Source organism: Vulpes vulpes, chromosome 15 (genome assembly GCF_048418805.1).
Source record: "Vulpes vulpes isolate BD-2025 chromosome 15, VulVul3, whole genome shotgun sequence".
In the NCBI taxonomy this organism is placed as follows: domain Eukaryota; kingdom Metazoa; phylum Chordata; class Mammalia; order Carnivora; family Canidae; genus Vulpes; species Vulpes vulpes.
The window spans coordinates 11,590,879-11,608,887 of NC_132794.1; the positions used below are offsets into that span (position 1 = coordinate 11,590,879).

Below are 18,009 nucleotides of genomic sequence, written 5' to 3' on the forward strand. Positions count from 1 at the left end.
TCGCCATATATTTTTTTATTTTTTATTTTTAAAAAAATTTATTTATTTATTCATGGGAGACACAGAGAGGCAGAGACACAGGCAGAGGGAGAAGCAGGCTCCATGCAGGGAGCCCGATGTGGGACTCGATCCTGGGACTCCAGGACCACGCCCTGGGCCGAAGGCAGGCGCCAAACCGCTGAGCCACCCCAGGGATCCCTGTCACCATATATTATTACAATATTACTGACTATATTCCCTATGCTATACTTTCCATCTCTAACTTATTTATTTTGTAAGTGGAAGTTTATACCTCCGAATCCCCTTTACCTATTTCACTCATCCCCCGCCCCCCCACTCACCACCTCCCCTCTTAGAACCACCAGTGTGTTCTCTGCATTTAAGAGTCTGGTTTATTGCATCTCTTTTTTTCTCTAACAATATTTTGCTTTGTATATTAATGGGGAATTAAACCTTTTATGATTTTTAGAAGTTTTCTTCATCCTTCATAACACTTTTTGATTTGTTTCACACTGTGTGACTGACCATACATCTTGATTTGCTTAAGATGGTCCTGGTTTATTTCTCTTTTCCTGCTGTAATTTTAAGAAAGATTTTATTATTTATTTTTAGAGAGAGAATGAGAGAGTGGGAAGAGGGGCAGAGGCAGAGGGAGAGAGAGAATCTCAAGTAGACTCCCTGCTGAGTGCAGAGCCCAAAGTTGGATCTCAGGGCCCTGAGATCAAGATCTGAGCTGAGATCAGAGTTGGATGCTCAACGAACTGATCCACAGGCACCCCTCCTGCTATAATTCTTAATAATACCCTTTTTTCTATGCTGAGGCAGATAACGAATTATATACATTCTATTCTTATATGATATTAATATTGTTATACGAGCTATCTTTTGGCTAACATTTGCCTGGTATCTTTTCCCATGCTTTTGGTTTCAATCTTTGTGTGCTCTTAGGTTCTATGTGTATTCAGATATCATAAAGCAGCATATATTTGGATTTTCTGTCCCACCCGATCATCAATCTGAATCTTTCAATTGGTGCATTTTGTTCATTTACATTTATTGTCATTACGTATATATATATTTGGAATGTGTCTGCTGTCGTAATCAGGGCTGGGACTAGGGTGAGGTACTTACTCAGGATCAGACAAGTTCAAGGTCTTGAGCACCTGAGAGTGAGTGCTTCCTTGACTTTTGTGCCCTGGGAACCATCCTACTTCCAGTTGGGCTTAATTTTTTGTTCAGTTTGTTCCCTTTTGTAATGTTTTAAAAACTTAGGATTTGTATTCTCCATCAAATAAGACAAATACTTGGCACACACTCATAATCCTTGGTGTCCTCTATCTCCTAGACTGTCTTGCTGATAGTTGGAGCAGCACTGCCCAATACAACAGCCACTCGCCACGCGTGGCTACTGAGCACTTGACGTGGTGAGTCCGAATTGAGATGTGCTCTGAATGTGAAATACACACCGGATTTTGAAGAGTTGGCATATGACAAGGTAAAAAGTCTCATTAGTAGTTTTTTAAATTGGTTATATGTTGACATTATATGATTTGGGGTATAATGGGTTAAATAAAAATATCATTAAAATTAATTGTACCTGTTTTTAACTTTTAAATGTGGCTTTAGTTCAAAATGAAATGTGGCTTGCATGGCACTTCTGTTGGATAGTGCTGATCTAGACGTTAGTTCTGGGTAATTTTAAACATGCTTTTTTCTTGTTCTTTGGATAAAACGATAACCGACTTTTCTATGGTGTTTGGTTACTTTTTTTCCCTGTGTTTTTTGTAGCAGCTTCTTGATTCATTTCTTCCCTTATTCAAGTTTTGAGACCTTATCTAACTGAAAGTATTTAGGGACACGTGGGTGGCTCAACGATTGAGTGTCTGCCTTTGGCTCAGGGCGTGATCCTGGGGTCCTGAGATCAAGTCCCACATCAGGCCCCTACAGGGAATCTGCTTCTCCCTCTGCCTGTGTCTCTGCCTCTCTCTTTCTGTGTCACTCATGAATAAATAAATAAAATCTTTTTTAAAAAATAAAATCTTTTAAACAAATAAATGAGAGTATTTATTTAATGCCCTGATATTAAGTGACAATTTGCTGGATATATATTTCTAAGATCATTTCTTTCAGTACTTCTTTAAGTATTGAAAAGAATGCTCCATTGTTTTCATGCATCCATGTTGCTGTTGGAAAATCTGGTGTCGATCTGATTTTTTTCCCTTTGTATAAAATGTTTTTTCCTCTAGAAGCTTTCAGAATTTTCTGTATTTGATAGCACCGTATTTTTAAAAAATTATTATTTTTACTAAATCTCAACTCCTGAGTACTTTTAAAAAAGTAGAATACAGTGTTATATTCATTCAGGTGTACAATATAATGATTCAACAATTCCATAGTTACTCAGTGCTCATCATGATCAATGTGCTCTTAATCCCTTTGATTTATTTCACCCACCTCTCCACCCACTCCCCCTCTGGCAACCACCAGTTTTTTTCTCTTTATTTAAGTTTCGTTTTATATTAAGTTTGTGCTTTCATTTATCTCTTGATTTCTTTGTTTTGTGTCTTAAATACCACGTATGAGTGGAATCACATGGTATTTGTCTTTCCCTATCTGGCTTATTTCACTTAGCATTGTCCATCCCTGTTGTCACAAATGGCACTATGTCATTCTTTTTTATGGCTGAGTAATATTCTATTGTGTGTGTATATGTGTGTATGTGTACATACAGACACATATATCTTTTTCATCCATTAATCTATCAATGGAAACTTGAGTTACTTTCATATTTTGGCTATTGCAAATAATGCTGCAATAAACATAGGAGTGTGTATAACTTTTTGAATTAGTGTTTTTATTTTCTTTGGGTTAATACCCAGTAGTGGAATTACTGGATCATATGGTAGTTCTATTTTTAAGTTTCTTTTTTTTTTCTTTTTTTTCTTTTTTAAGTTTCTGAGGAACCTCCATACTGTTCTTCACAATGGTTGCACAAGTTTGCTTTCCTACCACTAGGGCACCACAGTTCCTTTTTCTCCACATCTTCACCAAAACTTGTTGTTTCTTGTTTTTTGTTTTTTGTGTTTTTTTAATTTTTTTTTTTATTTTAGCCATTCTGAGAGGTGTGAGCTAGTATCTCATTGTGGTTCTGATTTACATCTCCCTGATGATTAGTGTTACTGAACATCTTTTCATGCATCTGTTGGCCATTTGTTTGTCTTCTTTGGAAAAATGCCTACTTGGGTCCTCTGGCCATTTTTAATTGGATTATTCATTTTTGGGGAGTTGAATTGTATAAGTTCTTTATATATTTAGGATATTAACCTCTTGGATATCTCATCTGCAAATATCTTGTCCCATTCAGTAGACTGCCTTGTTTGTTGATGGTTTCCATCATTGTGGAAAAGCTTTTTATTTTGGTGTAGTCCTGATAGTTTAATTTTGCTTCTGTTTCCTTTGCCTCAAGAGACATATCTAGAAAAATATTTCTGTGGCTGATGTCAAAGAAATTACTGCCTGTGTTTTCTTCTAGGAGTTTTATGGTTTCAGGTCTCACATTTAAGTCTTTAATTCCTTTTTGGTTTAGTTTTGTGTCTGGTCTGAGAAAGTGGTCCAGTTTCATTCTTTTGCTTGTAGTTGTCCAGTTTTCCCAACACCATTTGTTGAAGAAACTGTCTTTTTCCCATTGGATATTCTTGCCTCTTTTGTTGTAGCTTCCTTGACCATGTAAGTATGGGTTTATTTCTGGCCATTGTATTCTATTCCATTGATCTGAATATCTATTTTTGTGCCAGTACTATACTGTTTTGATTACTACAGCTTTGTAGTATATCTTGAAATCTGGGATTGTGATATCTCCAGGTTTGTTCTTCTTTCTCAAGATTACTTTGGCTGTTTGGGGTCTTTTGTGATTCCAGACAAATTTTAGGATGGTTGTTTTGGTTCTCTGAAAAATGTTGTTGGTATTTTTGATAGAGATTGCATTAAATCTATATCTTTCTTTGGGAAGCATGGACATTTTAACAGTATTGGTTCTCCTAATCCATGAGCATGGAATGTTTTTCCCTTTGTGTCATCTTCAATTTCATTCATTAATGCTTTATAGTTTTTGGAGTATAGGGCTTTTACGCACTTGGTTAAGTTTATTCCTAGATATTTTATTCTTTTTGGTGCAACTGTAAATAATATTATTTTATTATTTTGTCTTTTTGATACTTCTATTATTAGTGTAAATAATTAACAGATTTATGTATATTAGTTTTGTATCCAATGATTTTACCAAATTCATTTATCAGTTCTAGTAGTTTTTTTGGTGGAGTCTTTAGGATTTTTTATATATAACATCATGTTATCTGCAAATAGTGAAGGTTTTACTTCTTTCTTGCTCAGTAGAATGTCTTTTTTTTTTTTCTTGCCTCATTGCTGTGGCTAGAACTCCAGTACTATGTTGAATAGAAGTGGTGAGAATGGACATCCCTGTCCTGTTCCTGACCTTGAGGAAAAGCTTTCAGTTCTTCCCCGTTAAGGATGAGGTTAGCTGTGGGTTTTTCATATATGGCTTCTAATGATAGTTCCTTGTTTTATTTAAGCTGTCTGGGTGTAGTTTCCACACCCCCCCCACCCCATTTTTCCTCTTTCTCATTGAATAGGCCCTTTAATTCTGAGATTTTTCATTTTTTTAAAGTTAGGAAATCTAGCTCTATTGTTCCTCCAACCATTTTATTCTTTTCATTTTATTCCTCTGAGTCTCATTATTGGGATATTAGCACTTACATATACATCACCCACATTTCTTTGCTTTTCTCTAATATTTTCTTTTTATTTTTTCTTGGCCTTCTTTTAAAGAAATTCCTCAGTCTGGATTTCCAATTCAGCAACTTGTTCTTGAATTGCATCCAGTCTGCTCTTTATTCCCTCATGGTGGTTTTTTTTTTTTACTTGAATTATTTATATATATTTTTTTATTTCTTACACTTGTTTCCTTTTTTGTATTGCTTTATCACTGTTTCACTTCTACTTATTTCTCACTAATTTATTAGGCTAATTTTAACATCCTACCTTAAACAACATTTCTGCTTCTGGTGGAATCTGTAACTCAAAATTTGTTGTTTTTTGCTTGCTTGTTTGTTTTGAAAATGGTTATGCTTCTCAAATGTTTTTTGCTATTTTGACCAGCGAGCTCATTTTCTATGGTGGGGCTGTGGAGGATAGATGTCTCTCTCAGGCATTACCTATGAAGGTTGGACTCGAGTCTACATGGGCCCCAGGGGTATGGGTGGGGATGGATCAGTCCCTGTAGTCCATACTCAACAAAACAAACTCCTCAGATTATCTCTCTATATTTTGCACCAGGGAGAAACAATTTAGGAAGAGTTTTGGATTGTGATTCTTCTGGCATGGGGGTTTGAAAGCAGAGCTGCCAGAGAAGGCAATCAACTGTGTGTGTATTTCCCTACTAGTTTTTCTAACTCCTCATAAGCACAGGACTGCTAAGATGCCCTGATTTTTCTCCTGGAGATGTCTGGACCACAGTTCTGGGTCAGGATGGGTGTAGAGAAGTCACTGTTTGCCCCTGACATTGGCTGGGGAGGAACAAGCACAGAGCCCATGGTTTCTTTTCTGTTCAAGTCTTCAGAGCCAGCCTACCAACCCCTGCCTTCTGGCCAAAGCCCCCCATGCTTTCACAACCACATTCCCCAGAAGTTTCCCATATTTTTTAAATCAGTTTTCTCCCTAAAGTTTCTCCTGGGCTTATCTTGGGTGAATCAGCAGTCTTGCTGGAATCTGGAATGTCCACTCTGCTAGAAGCTGCACTGGGAGCCATAGGACCCTCAGTGAATGAGACTAGCTTATTCCTCACCCCACAGAGCTTTTCCAGAGCCATGAAGAAAGACATTCAATAAAGTGCAACACAGCCAAGTAATTCATGAGGGTTATGATCAGTTCTGGAAAGGAGACAGACTAGGAGCCATGAGAATATATGGGGGCACTTATCCTAGGGAGTTAGAGAAGATGTGACATCTGAACCAATACTAGGATCCTACAGAAATGTTAGCATTAGCTACTGGGGCGGGATGGGGGGAGGAAAAGATCCAGAGGCTAAGAGAAGGGGCATTCTCTAAGGTGGGGACGTTTTGGATTATGTTTTTTGCTTGTGTAAGTAGGAAGTAAAGGTTTGGTTAACATAATAAAATGTTCTTTGTTTAAAAACATTGATGAGGGGCACCTGGGTGGCTCAGATGGTTGGGCGTCTGACTTTAGCTCAGGTCATGATCTCCAGGTCTTGGGATTGAGCCCCACTTTGAGCTCCCCACCCAGCAGGGAGCCTGCTTCTCCCTCTCCCCTTTCTTGTGCTCTTTCTCTTTCTCTCAAATGAATAAATAAAACATTAAAAAAAAACCACAACAGTGATTATAGTTTATTTATTCATTTAATGATCAGAAGTAGTAAATATTTTTTAGCTGATAAGTCTCAGAAATGTTTCTTGACACCAAAATTGCTAATTTAAGTGATAAAAAGGTTTTCATAGTAGCTAGCATGTAAAGTACCATCGAGAGTTTCTGTCTGGAGATAGCTGAGCTCAAGCAACTTGCCAAGGGTGAGCAACACTGGAGAAGCAGGCAGGGTCTTCCTCACAGGCAGGGGGGAAGGATTTGGGGCTGAAAGCTGAGAGCAATGGGAAGCCATCAGTGAGTCTGAGCAGGAGAGTGGGAGGAACAGAGCTGCTACTTTAGAAGGTGACTCTGGTTGCAGTAAGGGTAGGGACTCGAAAGCAGGGAGATCTGTGGGGATACTTACTGCAGTAGTCTTGGTGGAGATGAGGGGGGCTGGACCTGAATGCTGGCAGTGGCTGAGGAGAAACGTAGAGGGTTTGGCAGATATTTAGGGGCTGGACTAGGTAGGGTATGGTGATTGCATTGGGTGCAGGTGCCCAAATGGTGATGCCAAGAAGTAAGGAATGACATCGTGGAGGAGAAGCAGCATTGTGGGGAAGATGAAGAGTTGACTTTGGTCATATTGACTTTCGTATGCCTGTTAAGACACATGCTTGCCACATACCACACTTACCACTCACCGCATACCCACTCACACACCACTCACTGCACAGCTACCCACCTACCACGTACTACACCTAAACACACACCACCCACTACATACATACTCACACACCGCTCACCACACATCCCCACATCACTTACTGCATAAACGCGCGCACACACACACACACACACTACTCCCCACACACCTGCACGCTCCCACACGACTCACTACACATATACACATTCACACACCCCCACCACTCACTACACACACATACACCACTCACCATACCATCATCACTCACTGCACACACACATACCACTCACCCACACACTGTACATACACACATATCCCACACCATTCACTACATGTATACATACATGCACACATGCCACATGATATGTGGTATATGTATGGGTCTAAGAGGAATACCAGAGCTTGGGGAAGAGGTCTGGGTGGGGAGTTGTTGGCCTGTAGATGGTAACTAAACCCTTAAGAGTGCATGTGGCTACAGTGTTTCTTAATGGGGGTGAGTAGTGTGCTCCCGGGTGAAGAATTTTTTGGTGATATTGCCCTCTGCCTGGCTTTCTGGCCCCCACCCACTACACGCTGGTAATGCAGGCTCCACTCTGTCACTATGACAGCCCCAATCTGCCCTCACACATTTCCCATGCGACCTCTCCATGATTGCTTGTAGCCTAGAGAGAAAATATAGAATGAAAAGGGAAAAAGACCCAGGACAGACTGTGCACATTGAGGTTTTGTAGAGGAAGAATAGCTTGCAAAGGAAGCTGCGAAGTGGCCAGAGAGGCAGGAGAAATGCCAGGAATGTGTGATGTCAAGTGGAAGCTGAGAGAAGAGAGTGTTTTTAGAAAGAGAGGAAAGTAAATTGTATTGAACGCTATTGAGAGATGAAGCAGAGAACCGAAGTGTGTCCATTGCATTTTAGAGCCTGATCAATGAGGATCTTAGCAAGGCTAGGTCAGCAGAGTGGGGTGAGAGATGCAGGCCAGGGTCGGGGGAGGGAGGAGGTGGTTGGAGAAATGGGGGATGAAGACAGCATGGGGGGCTCTGCATACATTCCTATGTGTGTGCACATACATACATCCACATATGATGGCTCCACATTCTGGATTTTTCTAGGAGAGTACCATTTAAAAATTTCAATTCTTTCTCACAGTGGCAATTAATTAAAAATACACTTCCGTAGAACTTGACTTTGTCATTTTCATAGAAGTCATACAACTCAGGAAAATTGTCAAATTAAGACGCCTGGCCATGGTTTTTAGTTGAGAAACTATTCTTTTTTTTAAAAAAAGATTTTATTTATTTATTAATGAGAGACACATAGAGAGAGAGGCAGAGACACAGGCAGAGGGAGAAGCAGGCTCCATGCAGGGAGTAGGATGTGAGACTCTACCCTGGAGCTCCAGGATTACTCCCTGAGCTGAAGGCAGATGCTCAACCGCTGAGCCACCCAGGGATCCTGTTTTGTTTTGTTTTTAAGAGACAAAACCCACTAATGCTGAATAACAGTCCAGCAATGCTGCCATTTCTCGGAAAATCCCTGACACACTAGGGACTGAGTTACCACTTTGTGGGAAATTCCTGAAGCAGGTTCCCACATGTTTCCAGCAGTGGCCTGTTGCTGTAGAGGCCTCTGTGAGGAAAAGCAAAGAGCAATCTTGGCTTCAGGGCTTTTGAAATAGCTTTTGGGAGGGTGAGTCATTCCATTATTGTAAGCTCCATCCTACTCAGGCCCCCTGGAAGCAGGAGGAAAGGACAGCTGGCATGAACATTAATGAGGAAAAAAGTTGGCCCAGTGAAGAAATTACTCAGAAACTCTCACTGAGGCGTCATCTGGCAGATTCAGCGACAGGCTGTGGGCACTGGGTATTTTTTTTTTGTTTTTCAGGCTATAGTTTCTTGGGTTGCTCCATTCTGTATATTCTGTGTCTGAATCATTGGATGTGATTTTCTCTGCCCTGTATTTACTTACTCAATGGCTGGTCTGAAGTCAAAGTTACACACACACATAGACACATATACAGTCCAAACAAGCCAGTACTTATCCTTACCATATGCCATGTGCGCAGCATATTCTATTCTATTCTATTCTATTCTATTCTATTCTATTCTATTCTATTCTTTCTATTCTATTCTATTCTATTCTATTCTATTCTATTCTATTCTATTCCATTCCATTCCATTCCATTCCATCCCATTCCATTCTATTCTTTTCTTTTCTCTTCTATCCTATCCTAACCTATCCTATCCTATCCTATCCTATCCTATCCTATCCTATCCTATCCTATCCTATCCTATCCTATTCCATTCCACTCTATTCCATTCTGTTCCATTCCACTCCACTCCATTCCACTTCCATTCCTTCTTTTTCTTTAATGCTGTCTGAGACTCACTGAAGTGATTTCATGACCCAGCTCCAAAGTGCAGTTTAGAAAACGTTGATTTGGAGGGACGTACAGGAAACCCACAGCCCACTGTAAGCAAAGTACAATTAAAAATCAAATCTTCTTTAAAAAAATCAAAAAATCAAAACCTTCTTTAAAAATTTAGAAAAAATAAAATCTTCTTAAGTTCTTTATGGATTTTGGATTCTAGCCCTTTATCAGATAAACATTTATAAATATCTTCTCCATTCCATAGGTTGCCTTTTAGTTTTGTCGACCATTTGCTGTGCAAAAGCTTTTTATCTTGGTGAAGTCCCAATGGTTCATTTTTGCTTTTGTTTCCCTTGCCTTTGGAGACATGTCTAGTAAGAGGTTGTTCTGGCCAAAGTCAAAGGTTGCTGCCTGTGTTCTCTTCAACCTCAACACCCAAAAGCCAAAAAAATCCAGTCAAGAAATGGGCAGAAGACATGAACAGACATTTCACCAAAGAAGATATACAAATGGCCAACAGACACATGAAAAAATGCCCTGTATCACTCAGCATCAGGGAAAGACAAATCAAAACCACAATGCGATACCACCTCACACCAGTCAGAGTGACTAAAGTTAAAAACTCAGGAAACAACCGATATTTGTGAGGGTGTGGTGAAAAGGAAACCCCCTTACATGGTTGGTGGGAATGCACAGTGGTGTAGCTATTGTAGGAAACAGTACAGAGTTTCCTCAAAAAGTTAAAAATAGAGCTACCCTCTGACCTAGCAATTGCACTACTAGGTGCAAAGGGTACAAACATAGTGATTTGAAGGGGCACCTGCACCCCAATGTTAATAGCAGCAGTGTCCACGATAGCCAAACTATGGAAAGAGCCCAGATGTCCATCGACAGATGAATGGATAAAGAAGATGTGGTCTATATATATGATGGAATTTTTTTCTTTAGATTTTACTTATTTATTTATGAGAGACAGAGAGAGGCAGAGACATAGGCAGAGGGAGAGGCAGGCTCCCTGTGGGGAGCCTGATGTGGGACTCGATCCTCAGACTCCAGGATCACATCCTGAGCCAAAGGCAGATGCTCAACCGCTGAGCCACCCAGGCATCCCTATGTAGCGCAATGTTACTCAGTCATCAAAAAGAATGAAATCTTGCTATTTGCAACAACATGGATGGAACCAGAGGGTATTATGCTAAACAAAATAGGATTTAAGAAACAAAACAGATGAACATAGGCACATGGGGTAACTGGGTGACAGGCATTAATTATAGACACGTGATGTAATGAGCATTGGGTGTTATATTCAACTAATGAATCTTAACACTTTACCTTGGAAACTAATAATACACTATATGCTAATTGAATTGAATTTATTTTTTGTTTTTTTTAATTAAGAATTGTTTTTGAATTGAATTTAAATAAAAAAATTTTAAAAATCAAAACTTCTTAAGGTCAGCTTAGCTATGCCAATACAGCAAGGGGCCCGCTCGTGTCAGCACCTCCAGCAGACTCCAAGGCCCTGCGTCACCCCATTGGTACCCCACCGTGGGAGGTGGCTGTGTGTCAGAGCTGGGGCTGGGGCTCCACTCATGCTTACAGCACACCCTGCGGCCCCCCTCTGCTTCAAAGCCCAGTTCACAAGCAGCCTGTGGGCTTTCCATGCTTCCCTCAAAGTCAGCATTTTCCCAAACTGCAGCTTGGGACCTAGTAGTTCATGAAACCAATTTAGTGAGTCTCAGACATCATTAGAAAAAAAAATGGAATGGAATGGAATAGAAGAAAAAAAGCAGAATAGAAAATAGCACAGCACACTATACATAATAATGATAAATATCGAACTGTTTCAGGTGTGTGCATTGCATGAAGTATATGTGTGGTGTGTATGGTATGTGTGTATGTGCGGTGAATGATACATGTGGTGTGTGGTGTATCTGTGGTGAATGGTGTGGGCAGTACGTGGTGCATGTGTCTGGTGTGTAGTATGTGTGGTGTGTGCGTCATGTAGTATGTGTGTGATGAATGGTGTGTGTGGTATGTGGCGCGTGTGTGTAATGTGTAGTATGTGTGTGGTGTGTATGGTGTATGTGTGCGTGTAGCATATGTGTAGTGAAGGGTGTGTGTGGTATGTGGTGTGTGTGTATGTTATGTGTGTATGTATGTGTGATGTGTCTGTGTGTATGTGACGTGGATGTAATGGGTTGTAATCAGAAGTGCCTTTTTTTTATTTTAAAGTTTAGGAAAGTCTCATTTTTAAAAAAAGATCTTATTTATTTATTCATGAGAGACACACACACAGAGAGGCAGAGACACAGGCAGAGGGAGAAGCAGGCTCCATGCAGGGAGCCCGATGCAGGACTCGATCCAGGACCCCGGGCTCATGCCCTGAGCCGAAGGCAGATGCTCAACCACTGAGCCACCCTGGCGTCCCAGGAGTGGCTTTACCCCAAGGCTGAAGCATGAACTTCAGGGCTTCAAACCCCCTTGCAAAGCCCTGTCCCTATTTTCCCTATTAGGGTATTTGTAATGCCATATTGTATTGTTTATTGTATTGCTGTCCTTTCTTTTTTCTTTTTTTAAAAGATTTTATTTATTTTTTTGAGAGGCAGAAAGAGCATGCACATGCGTGCTGAGGGGCAGAGGGAGAAGCAGACTCCCCGCTGAGTAGGGAGCCCCATGCGGGGCTCGATCCCAGGACCCTGAGAGCATGACGTGAACCGAAGGCAGACACTTCACCACCTGAGTCACCCAGGTGCCCCCTCATACTCTTATTCTTTCTTTCTTTCTTTCTTTCTTTCTTTCTTTCTTTCTTTCTTTCTTTCTTTCTTTCTTTTTTCTTTTTCTTTTCTTTCTTTCTTTCTTTCTTTCTTTCTTTCTTTCTTTCTTTCTTTCTTTCTTTCTTAGATTTTATTTATTTATTCATGACAGACACAGAGAGTGAGAGGCAGAGACACAGGCAGAGGGAGAAGCAGGCCCCATGCAGGGAGCCTGACGTGGGTCTCTATCCCGGATCTCCAGGATCACACCCTGGGCTGCAGGCGGTGCTAAACCGCTAGGCCACTGGGGCTGCCCCTCATACTGTTTTTCTTAGGGATGGATAAGCTTCCCTCCCCTCAAACTCTGGACCTCCTCTGGTTGTGGTGGGGCATGTTTCACTTCCTGTGGGTTGTAGGCAAAGATGAAAAATACAAAATCCCATGCTCTCACTCACTTTCCACCCAGCAGCCGGCAACATCTTGCTAAAATGCAAGTTCCATCCCTCTGCCCCCTTGCGTACGGGCTTCTGGGGCTCCCATCACCCTTGGGGTGAAATGCAGACTCCTCCACGGGGTGAAGGCCAGCTGTTCTCGTCCCCACTTCCTGCTCCCGTCTTTGGGTCACTCCTCCTCCCATCCTCTGTCCTGCTGGGCTAACTTAGTGTCCTCCCTTGACCTCTGTTTTCCCTGGTCCCTGTGGGGGTGTGCGTGCAAATGCTTTTCCCTGTCCCTGGAAGACCCTCAACCTCCTCTTTTCTGGTCCTTCCTTCCCTTCCTGGACTCTGCTTATCTGTCCCTTCCTCCCGGAAGCCTCTTGCTTCTGGAATATGGGCAGGAAGACCCTCCCTAAAGCCCACAGCACCCTGTATTTCCGTCATCACAGCACTGTGACACCACGTAGAGGGTTTCCTTGTCCCTGGGCTCTGTTTTCCCAGCTCATCCTGTGCAGACCACACAGCACCACCGACTGAGCTCCTACACAACACGGGCACTGTGGCGTGCTCCTGACATACTGAGTCATGTGCTCACCCCAACCCTGAGAGTCAGGAGCTGTTAGCACCTTCCCCCCTTGGTAGGTGAGAAAACCGAGGCGCAGAGAGGATAAGTAACTTGCTCAAAGTTACACACACAGTAAGTGGTGAATCCAGGATTCTAACCTTGGAGTCCGGCTCCAGAGCCCTTTCTGTCACCCTGATGTAGAAGGCATTCAACAAGACAACTGGTTACATGGACTGTTAAGAGAAACCGAAAACCTAAAAGCTATGTGTAAGCTTAGCTGGTCTTTAAAGAGGGTGGATCATGTTAAAAAGAAGGTTCAGGTGAGCCCCTAGATGGGGTGCAAAGTAACAGGTGGCATGGGCCCTGGGGAGACCTGGATTTCCCTGTATACATCCACCATAGTGCCATGTGGGCTGGAGGCCCAGGGTTGAGAAGGAGGCTTGTGGGGAGGCCCAGGATTGAGAAGGAGGCTCCAGTGGAGTGGACATGATGTGGGAGAAGGAGAGGGAGAAAGAAAGAGCTCAGGCACGAGAGAGCTACTCCCCCACCCAGCCCTTGCAGATCACAGGAAGAGCCAAAATCTTAAAGCACGTATTTTGAGGTTGTTTCCTGTGGGTTAAGTGATGCAATCCCTGAGCTCTACCCTTCCCCCCATTGCAATATGCTATTTTCCAGAGCGGTCATAATGCTTTTTTGCATATGAGTGGATTCACTTGGCAGAGCTTAAAGAAGCCCTGAGATCATGCTGGGGTGCAGAGAGGGAGAGTCTAAGAACACAGGTCCAGTGGGCTCTCATCCTGGGTCATGGTACTGAAAGACCCGAACCAATCACACTTTGGTCTCCAAAGGGAAAGGGGTCCCAGCTGACATTCGGGATCTAGAGATGAACAGCTGGGTCAGTCAGTGTTGATTCAGAACTATTTTCTTATTTCATTAGAACTGCCCCTGTCCCCTAGACCTGAGGGTTGTGGAAAGGCTTGCTGGCCTCTGGATCCAGACTCTGGCTTTCAATCTCTTTAAAAAATAACTGTGTCAAATGTCCTGACGTGCTCACTAAGTACAAGCGCACTTTAAACAAAGAATCCTATTTTACTTTATTTTTTTTAAGATTTTATTTATTTATTCATCAGAGACACACACAGAGAGAGGCAGAGACACAGGCAGAGGGAGAAGCAGGCTCCATGCAGGGAGCCCGATGTGGGACTCGATCCCGGGACCCCAGGATCACAACCTGAGCCAAAGGCAGATGCTCAACTGCTGAGTCACCCAGGCATCCCAGAATCCTATTTTAAGCAAATAATCGGTTCTTTCCTGGTCACATCCTGGTCACATGACCACCAGTGGTGGTCATGGTATATAAAATGCATAAGGAAGTATGTACAGTAATTTTCTTTTCTTTTTTTTTTTTTAAAGATTTTATTTATTTATTCATGAGAGGCAGAGACATAGGCAGAGGGAGAAGCAGGCTCCCTGAGGGGAGCCCAATGTGGGACTTGACCCCAGGACCCCATGATCACGCCCTGAGCCGAAGGCAGAGGCTCAACCACTGAGCACTCAGGTGTCCTTATACAATAATTTTCAAATGACACTTATTTGCAATGAACTGGTTATAGGGTAGGACAACTGCTTACTATTTAGTGCACTTGTTCATCCTTAAGACAACTCTTTAGACTGAGTTGACTACATTTAAAGACTGCTGGGTGAGATATGTGGTGAGTCTAGGGGCCACTTAGCCTGATCCCTCAAGATGCCTCTATTGCCCTTGTTCCAGCTCCGAGGCTCTAAGTCAGGGTGGACCAGACAAGGCTCTGTTGCAGGGAGCAGAGCATGCTCCCCTGCAGTCAGATGGCAGTTGTCTAACTGAAAGATTGGTGAGGCACACCAGTCCCTGCACGACTCCAGGCTGGCCAAGCAGCTGAACTGCCCAGCCGTGGGTGTATGAAGCGGCAGTAAGAGAAGGGGACATCAAAAGGGAGGAGAGAGTTTTTGAGACTGGGTTGGAGGACGTCTGGGGTAGCTCTTATTATCACGGCATCATCTGCAACCCCCCATTCCATGCCTCAGGAACCTGACTTGGCCTCTGGAGGTGGCTCCCAACCACTGTGCTTGTGTACTGACTTCACCGACTTCCGCCTGTGTCTTTAAATAAGTTTACTTGCATAACTTCCCCAAGAGGTGCCTGAACAAAATTTTTAAAAAAGGTTTTTAATTTATTCATTTGAGAGAGAGAGAGAGAGAGAGAGATCAAGTGTGAGCACAAGTGGGGGGAGGGGCAGGGAGGAGAGGGAGAAGCAGACTCCCTGTTGAGCAGGGAGCTGGATGCAGGGCTTAGATGCTGGGGCTTAATCCCAGGACCCTGAGATCATGACCTGAGCCAAAGGCAGGCGCTTAATGGGACTGAGCCACCCAGGTGCCTCAGTTTCTCCCTGTTCTTAGAAAACAGTGGAGAAACATTTAAAAATGTACATCTTTTCCCAAGTTAACAGCATGGAAAACAGGGTGACTCGAAGTTGCAAGCGAGCGAGCAGAAGGCAGTTGGGCCATGAGAATGGAGCAATGCCTAAATCAAAGGAACTTGTTTCTTCAAGCTCTTCTGGCAGCGATTCTGACAGTGAGGTTGACAAAAAGTTAAAGAGGAAAAAGCAAGTTATGCCAGAGAAACCTGTGAAGAAGCAAAAGACTGGAGAAAAATCAAGAGCTCTGTCATCCTCTAAGCAGAGCAGCAGCAGCAGCAGAGATGATAACATGTTTCAGATTGGGAAAATGAGGTATGTCAGTGTTTGGGACTTTAAAGGGAAAGTCCTTAATTGATATTAGAGAGAATATTGGATGGATCCAGAAGGTGAAATGAAACCTGGAAGAAAAGGTATTTCTTTAAATCCTGAGCAATGGAGCCAGCTGAAGGAACAGATTTCTGACATCGATGATGCAGTAAGAAAACTGTAAAATCAGAGCCATATAAAACCTGTACTGTTCTAGTTGTTTTAATCTGTCTTTTTACATTGGCTTTTGTTTTCTAAACGTTGTTTTCCAAGCTATTGTATATTTGGATTGCAGAACAATTTGTAAGATTGAATACTTTTTTTTTTTATGTGCATTATTAAAAGTGTTCTGAGTGAAGCTAATTGTCAACTTGATGAAGGAGGATTGCTTTGTGCCCGCCACCTAGTGTAAAATAAAATCAAGTAATACAATCTTAACTGTTGTGGCCTTTTTTCAAAAGAATTGGTACTATTTAAGGCCAAAAGTAACAGTTTATAGACCTGTTAGTTTCACCTTGGCTATTACATTCAAAAGGATTTGTATTGCATTGAATTTATAAACTCTGACTTGTGAAAACCATAGTTGATCTATTTTCTTCCAGCCCAATGTCTAGATTTGTTGGTATTTCCAGTGATATTTCCCTTCCCCCCCTTTTTTCTTTACATTGTTTTCCTTTAGTAACTTAACTTGTCATGTTCCGTCTTCATTTCACTTTTTGCTCTTTTTTCTTGGACATATTATACTAATTTGGGAAGTCAGTTGAACTGTCAAAATGTTAGTTATCTCAATAAGGTACTTGTAATTAAAATATATGAGGACTACAATCACTAATCCTACTGTATTAAATATTAGGAGATATAGTTTGATAAACATGGCTTGTATGAAAACCGAGCAAGTAAGTGTATGTCGTTACCTGTAGTGTTCTGTGTGGTTACCTTATTGCTTAGTCTGCAGAGAATAATGACTTAGATGTCTGATTTGCTTTCACTTATTAAACTTGTTCACCATGGGATGATGTCTATAAAAAATCAGATACTGTTATATTAGGATTTAATAAAAATTGTGAAAGCTTAAAAAAAAAAAAAAAGAAAACAGGGTGACTCTAATGGGCTGAATTGTGTCAGCCCCAAAGTCCATCTGTTGAAGTCCTAGCCCCACCCCCTACCCCCATATCTCAAAGTGACCATAATTGAAATAGGGCCTCCAAGAGGTGGTTAAGGTAAAATGAGACGATTAGGGTGGGTTCTAATCCAACATGACCAGGGTCCTTAGAAGAAGAGAGTGGGGCAGGACACACACACAGAGGTAAGACCAGGTAAGAGAGAGAGAGAAGGTGGCTATCTGCAAGCCAACGAGAGAGGCCCTCAGAGGCAATCCACCCTGCTGAGCCCTTGATTTCAGACTTCTGGCCTCCAGAAATGTGAGACAATTCACACTGCTATTGTTTGAGCCTGTGGGTGTACGTGTGTGGCACTTGGTGGTGGTGGCCCTGACACCCGGGCCATCTTGTGGGTCGTAGCTACTTTTATGCTGGGAGATGGCTCCCTCTGCTGCCCTTCACGGTACAGGCCAAATGCCCTGAAAATAACGACTTTCCCTGTTCCCACTGAACAGAATTCAGAACGAAGTACTTAGATGCTACTTTATAGGGTCCTTTATGCAATCTTTATAGAATAGGCTATAGAGTCTTTATAGACTTTTTCCACCTGTAATCAGGGCCGATATTAAGAATATTCAGCAACAGGGGTGGCTCCCTATGATGCCAAGTTGGGGGTGGGAGGATCCCAGGCTGTGAGGAGGGAGTGGAGGGGGGGATTCTGGAGGAGGGGCTGCAGGCCCAAGGCAGTGTGGGGAGGACTAGCATGAGGGGACACCTATGCCCCAGCCTGTGGGGAAGATGAAGCTGTGGCAGGTGTCAGCCTGAAGATCAGTGTACAACCACATAAAAATCGTTTCCCGATGCCTCTTTGTAAAACTGCAGATCTTCAGTCTGGTCTAGAGCTCCTGGAAATAGTCCACGAGCAAGTACCCCTTTCAAGGCAGGAAAT

General features: G+C 42.3%; 1 pseudogene; it reads left to right on the forward strand.

The window, feature by feature from the left end:
- The first annotated feature begins 15,715 nt into the window (after positions 1-15,715).
- On the forward strand, positions 15,716-17,053 carry LOC112909263 (activated RNA polymerase II transcriptional coactivator p15 pseudogene; annotated as a pseudogene).
- The last annotated feature ends 956 nt before the right edge of the window (positions 17,054-18,009 follow it).